The sequence below is a fragment of the Neovison vison genome, chromosome 3 (genome assembly GCF_020171115.1).
Source record: "Neovison vison isolate M4711 chromosome 3, ASM_NN_V1, whole genome shotgun sequence".
Taxonomy (NCBI): Eukaryota; Metazoa; Chordata; class Mammalia; order Carnivora; family Mustelidae; genus Neogale; species Neogale vison.
This window is the reverse complement of record NC_058093.1, coordinates 35,511,843-35,519,266: the sequence shown is the minus strand read 5'-3', so window position 1 is coordinate 35,519,266 and position 7,424 is coordinate 35,511,843.

The following is a 7,424-nucleotide window of genomic DNA, read 5'->3' as shown; positions in this document are numbered from 1 at the left end:
TTGATTATGGTTGAAAAACCAGGAGATGTGGATTTTTGGAGGCATCTCTTTATAATTCTGCCTACCACAGTGGCATAGGTTGAAATTTCATTCAATGCGAATTTTAACACTTATGTATGAATGAACAATTAAATGTCATTCTCCTTCCATACTGATTTATTCATTTACTCATTTAATGATGGTTTCTGGAAAGCTTCTTCATTATTTTCCAGGCACTGATCTGGGCATTGAGAATGTAGTGATGAATGACACTGGGCCTATGTTAGGAGTAGGATCGCCACTAACAACATATATGGTTATGGCAAACTTGACTGTGGCTAATGAGACTTAAGAATTAAATATAAATTTCATTTTATTGTAATTAATTTAAATATAAATAGCTTAATGTGTTTGGTGGCTACCATACTGACATCACGGAAATATTGACAGTACAGATAGAATATTTTGGTCAAAGCAGAAAGTTATCTTGGTAATGCTGTGCTAGACAGATAAAGTTCCTGCCCTCTTGTATTTATATTCTAGTGTGGAATTGACTTTTTTTTTTTTTTCTGGAAAGAGCTAGATAGTAAAGTTTTTAGACTTTATGGGCCAAATGGTTTCTATATTAACTCCTCAATATTGCCTTAACTGCCATAGAGACATTGTACATTAATGAGCAAAACTATGTCTTTCAATAAATTTTTTTAATTAATTAATTTATTTTTTAAGATTTTATTTATTTATTTGAGCAGTGGGAGAAAGGATAGAGGTAGAGTGAGAGGGGGAAGCAGGATCCCCCACTAAGCAGGGAGGTAATGCCAGGCTTGATCCCAGGACCCTGAGATCATGACCTGAGCTGAAGGCAGGTGTTTAACCAAATGAGCTACCCAAGCTCCCCTCAATAAATTTTTTAAAAAGATTTTATTTATTTATCTATTTATTTGAGAGAGAGTGATAGAGCACAAGTAGGGAAAGGGCAGAGTGCCCCTAGTTTGCATATCCCAGCTCTTGTGATGGATTCCCCACTCTCTCATCTTCTAGCTGTTGCTGGGTCTTCCCCATTTTGCTCTGATCTTCACTTTTACCACTAGACCAAGTATTCTAACATCATTTTATTCAATATTCTATGGGATTTCAGTCTTCATCAGTGTGTAAAGGCTGCCACAACAAAATACCACAGACTGGGTGGCTCAAACAGCAGTTATTTTCTCAGTTCTGGAGTCCAAGATCAAGGGGTTGACAGGCTAGGTTTCTTTTGAGGCCCCTTTCCTTGACTTGCCGGTGGCCACCTGTGTGCTCACATGGTCATTCCAATGTGAGCAATGGTCATTCCACTGTGGATCCCTTTCGTGCTGTCTCTCTGCAAGTGAAGATTTCCTCTTTTTATAAAGACACCAGGCATATTGGTTAGGGCCCATCCTAATGGCCTCATTTTAACTTTATTACTTCCTTAAAGATCTTATCTCCAAATGCAGTTCTATTCTGAAGTCCCAGCAGTTAAGGCTTCAACATATGGAATTGGGGACACACTATTCAGCCCATAAAAACCTTAAGTTTTAAATACACTGGTTTTCAAACTTGCCTCAAATTAAGTCCACTTGAGAGCATAAAAAAAAAAAAGTACAGCTCTAGGTCTTCCTTAAGAGACTCATTGAGTACATTTGGAATATGGTCTGAGAATTTAGATTTTTAAAGTTCCCTGGATAAGAATGATGATCAGCCAGGTTGGGAATTACTCTTTGATCATGCATCCAAATGCTGCATACTAAGAAATCCAGACTAGCATGTGTGATGCACCATATGTGACTCTTCAAAGGCATGGTGTTTGCATCTTTATGCATCAGTTGTGAAAATTAAGTCAATTTAAACTAATTTTTCTCAGTTTTTTTCTGATCTATGATACTTTTAAGCAGAGCCAGGTACACTTGGAGAAAAGATTAACTTTCAAGGATGAGGCCAGTTTCCCAGGATGAGGTGGGTTCACTCTGTCTGCTTTTCTCTAAGTGATACTGCTCACATGCACAGAACTAGTGATGATGAGGGTTCCAGATAAAGACCCTCAGGCTGTATGCTGCTAAAAAAATATTTAAAATTTTGATGTGCCCTTGATTCTAAGTATCATTAAAAATTATAAGTAACTGAATTCATTAGCATGCATGCAATAGAGAGCTCAGGACCAGGTGGCCCAAGCTGTCTACTCTGGTTCACTTCCCACCAGACTTTTATAGGATTACTCTGTTGCAACCACCCAGCACTTCTCACTGTGCTTATGCACACGTTTTCCTCTCTATGAAAAGTTCTTTCGTTTACATTATACCTTTTTAAAATTGATTATTTAATTAGTTAATTTTTTAACATTTTAAAAATGTTAATTCAATTAATTAACATATAATGTATTATTAGTTTCAGAGGTAAGGTCAGTGATTAGGTAACACCCGGGGCTCATTATATCATGTTCCCTCCTTAATGCCCATCACCCAGTTGCCCCATCCTTCCACCCCCCAGCCCTCCAGCAACCCTCAGCTTATTTCCTATGATTAAGAGTCTCTTAAGGTTTGTCTCCCTCTCTGGTTTTGTCTTGTTTTATTTTTCCTCTCTTCCCCTATGATCCTCTGTTTTGTTTCTTAAACTTCACATATTGCTGGGAGCATATGATAATCATCTTTCTCTGAATGACTTATTTCGCTTAACACCCTCTAGTTCCATCCATGTTGTAAATATTATGTCTTTTTAAAAAAAAATGCATCCACAATCTTGATGTCTTCCCCACATCCTCAGGAAGAATTACTTATCACCTCTGTTTATTACTATTTACCTTCTAATATTGTAAATCTTGTTTATGTGTTTACACTGCTCAAGAGATCAGAGATGTCATCTACCACCCTTCATCTTCATATTCATTATAGACATTGATAGTCTATTATGGCCCTCTTGCCTGCTTGGATATGTGTGGACTCACAGCCCAGTTCACAAAGTTTTCCAGAAAGCCACCACTAACTGACCATTTGGCTTGTGAGATTATACATGCTTGCCATTCAGGTATTGAACAGACTCTTAAGAGTAGAGACTGACAATGAAAACTTGACAAATACAAATTGAATTAATGGAAACTTGACCTAAAAGAGAATAAATACAGCTTTTTTTTTAAATTAAACTTTTTATTTAGAATTATTTGTAGGTTCATAAGCAGTTGCAAGATATAATATGGAAAGATGCCATATACCCTTTATGCAATTTACCCCAATGGTAACACCTTGCATAACTGCAGTACATCACAACCAAGATGCCAACCTTAATACAGTAAGATACTGAACATTTTTGTCACCCCAAGAATCCTTCTTTTGTTGCCTTTTCATAGAGATCACTACATTCCTCCCATCTCCACCCCTTTCTTAACTCATAGCAACTACTAATCTGTTTTTCATTACTATAACATTTGTCATAATGAGAATGTTATATAAAGGGAATCCTACAGTATGTAACTTGGACTTGGTTTTATTCACTCAGTATAACTCTCTGGAAATTCACTCAAGCTGTTTGTGTACAATAATTTGTTCTTGTTTGTTTGTGATTGGTATGCTATGGTGTGCATGTACCATAGTTTGTTTAACCATTCACGTGTTGAAGGATATGAGTTGTTTCCAGTGTGGGGATATTATGAATGATGCTGTTATAATATTTGTGTATATGATTTGTATAAGCATATGTGTTCATTTCTCTGGGATGAATGTCTAAAATACAATTCAGAAAAGTAGTTACATGATAGATTTTTTAAAAAACGGCTAAACTATTTTCTAGGTAACTGTAGCATTTTACACTTCCACCAACAATGTATGAATAATGGTTTTCCCATATCCTTCCTGGTACTTGGTGTTGTCAATATTTTTAATTTTATCATTCTGATAGGTGCTATTTTGGTTGCAATAGGTTGTAACTCAAAGACCCTACATAGGTTCAGACTTTTGAACTTCTATAGGCAATGGGGAACAATGAAAACATTCTGAAGATGTGTGGATCATGTGCAAAGTCATCTTTCAAGAAAGTAATCAAGTTATTGAGTGCAGAATTGATAGAAAAAGTAAAACAAAACAAAAACAAAAAACAAAAAATAGAAGAGAAAGTATAAATCGTGAGCCTGTTGGCAAGTTTGAGAGACATATAATTAGGAATGGATCAGAGTATGGAGGAAGGGTGGTAATGAAGGAAATCCACAACTCTCCCATTCCATAGCAAGTTTTATGTGGGTAGATGTTAATGATAATTCTACTCTCTTTCAGCCATTATTTTAACTTAAGTTAAATGTTTTCTTTTCAAAAATTAGAAAACTCAGAGGTTCGTAGGTGTAGTTCAAGTCTATCCCTTAAGTCATGTCCTCCATAATTCCCCTTCCTTCCTAGTTATTGCAATTTTAACTTCCCTCAAAATCATGCCCAACTATGGGCTTTCCCCATTCCTCTAACAATGTACTTTTTTTTTTCATTTTTCAATAACACATATCAGCTTTAACATAAAATATGTTTTGCTTCTTTATTACGACCGTTGTCTGTCTCCTCTGTAAGTTCTACAGGGTGGATATAGTATGAGCTCAATACAAGTCTGCTGAATGCAGGCATGTATGAGGAATGAATGAATGAACGGTTCAGTTGCAGAGCTGGATTAGATCGTACCACTCAGTCTTTCTAGACATGCTTCCCTGGCATTTTTTTTTTTTTATAGGTTTAATTGACAAATAACTTGGAAGGTATTCTATTGATATTTGCAAACTACAAAACCATTATTGTGCAGTAAGTAATTATATTGGAATTTGAAACATTCACCTCAATTAGACTCTCCAGTGATATTACAAAAACAAAGTTGAATTAAATTGTGCACTCATATATATCCTTCAGTACTAATCAGTCACCTGTTACATATGGACAAGGGGAATTCTGGGAGGGTCACTAAAAACAGATGATCTTTCAGGTCACATGTCACACCTAAGAAGGTGTGCTCTACAAACGTGTGGCCATACGACAGTGCCCTGGTTAGCAAGCAGGTCTGTGGGACTAGATTTTGGCTTATTCAAAGACAACAAAAGAAGCCAACCATATGGTGTTATTTCAAGGATGTCAGAAAAAAACTTTGTATGCATTCCCAAATGCTTTTACTGCCTACTTATCGCTGCTTTTACAAGGAGGGGAGAAGAAAAAAGGGAGGAAAAAAAAAACAACTTTCTGCAAATACATATGTGGCTTAAAATAAAATTATTTGGCCAAAGTTCAACCCTGACTGAAAAATTCATTAAGGTATGAATGAGAGCAATCTTTTCCCAAGAGGAGGTTTTAATGTGGAGATGGCAGTGCAGAGGCACCGCAAGCCTGAGGAGAGGGAAGCTGAGAATGCCAGAACAGGTGTTTACATACAAAGAAGGAACGGAGTGCATTCAGGGAAGCATCTTTCTTTGCTGCAACATTAATGAGTTCAGGCCTTTCACATGTTTAGGAAGGTGGATTTACCTCTCATTGTCCTCTTCCTTGGGTCATCAGTATAGTTAGTTGGTAGAATGATTGTCTCATGCAGTTTATAGAATAAAATATTTTGATGTTCACTTTTGGTAGGTAAGTCACCATATAAATTAAGCACCTTTCCCAAGGTTCATTGGACTTAAAATAAGACTGAATTCTCTCTGCTCTGGGTGAACTATTGAATGGAGGGTAAAAGATTGTGAACTAGTTAACTAATCACAGAGCCTTAAGGGAATAGTTTCTTGTGTCCATAACTATTAATATCTTTATCTATTCACCAGTGGGATAAGGTGGTCTCTAACTGGCCTTCCATCTTTGAGATCCTAGACTTTTTTTATTCTTGCCAGCTCATGAGTAAACCAGATAAAACCTGATATCAGTGGACAAGGTCTCTGAAGGAGCTGTGATTGGACAATTTTGTTTAAATGGATCCAACTCTGGGGATGCCTGGTTAGCTCATTTGGTTAAGTGTCTGACTCTTGATTTCAGCTCTGGTCATGATCTCAAGGTCCTGGGATCGAGCCATGTGTCAGGTTCTGTGTTGAGCAGGGAGTCTGCTTGAGGACTTCCCTCTCCCTTTGACTATCCACTCTCTCATTCTCTCTTTCTAAAATAAATACATAAGCTCTTAAAAAAAAATACATCCAACTTTGAAATGTGCTTTATTGTTAACAATTATCCTTGTTGAGCCTTTGGTTTCCCCTTCTATGAAATGAAAATGTGGAACTATAGATTCTGTTTCTTTCTGATGAAGTATTTCATGTTTCTATAGTTCTGATATCAACATTAGGTTTTATAGTTGAGACAAGTTATGTAGTAAATTCATACAATGAAATAATGGGACTAACATTAATTACATAGTCTTTCCTTTGGTAAGAGAACAGCTGCTTAAAATCCCTTCTGTTCCCTTTATAACCCATTCAAGGTGGTAGGAAAATACATTAAAAAATTATAAATTTAAAATAAACAGGAACCCCATACATAGAAGAAGCAAGCTGAAGAGGTTTTGTTTGTTTGTTTGTTTAGAATTCAAAGTTATACTGTATACCTTGATCTTAGCATAAAAGATTTCTTTTTTGCTCGATCTGGAAAGTAAGGGAGAACTGCTAAATGATGTTGGAGTTGCATAGATTTTGTGGAGTTGTTTTATGTAAGAAAATTCAAGGGAGACTCAGATATGTATCTGATCTCATTCATTTACTTGAGCATTCTCACAAATATTTTTAACCCATTTTATTCTAGAAGAATAGAAAAGGTACTATTTTCATTCTTTTCTTCTTTCCTTCTACTAGAATTTACAATTCTTCTTAAATCACTGAGGTCACCATTAAACAAAAACGGGTTAGTCACTGTGTTTTCCAACATTTCAAGTTTGAATTCTTGTGGATTCTACTTGTAAAGGTAACATTTCAACTGCATTGCGTTCAACCTTAATTTATTAACTAGCAGATTCTTTTCTGCTAGCCAAGCTCCTGCTTGCCAAGTCCTTCATCCTTTATTTCATTATTTCCATCCTTTTTGTTTTGTTCATCTGCCTCCTGTAGGAGAAATATCCTCCAGTCAGCAGATTTTCTCAGAATCTGTGAAGAGGGGGCGGCTGATCTAAGTGCTTGCCAGCCATGAGAGGGGTGGAGCAGCACCGGGGGTATCCCTCAAGGTAGAAAGTCCCCTTGTTACCAGATTTGATAGACTGAAACCAAAATATTGAAAGAGATGACATAACATTATCTGGCTTTAGGTGCAGGTAGAAAATGAAACAGAAGACTTTCTGTTAGATTCCCAGAAAATATGAGCCTGCAAATGGACCTGTAATTGCGACAGTGTGCAGCTCATCACAGTTGAAAACCTTATTGCTTTGTGTCCCTGCAACTCCCATTTGCATGTTTCCTGGATGACCATACTGGCAGTAATCAAACACGTTCACATCTTGGCTGGCTCATT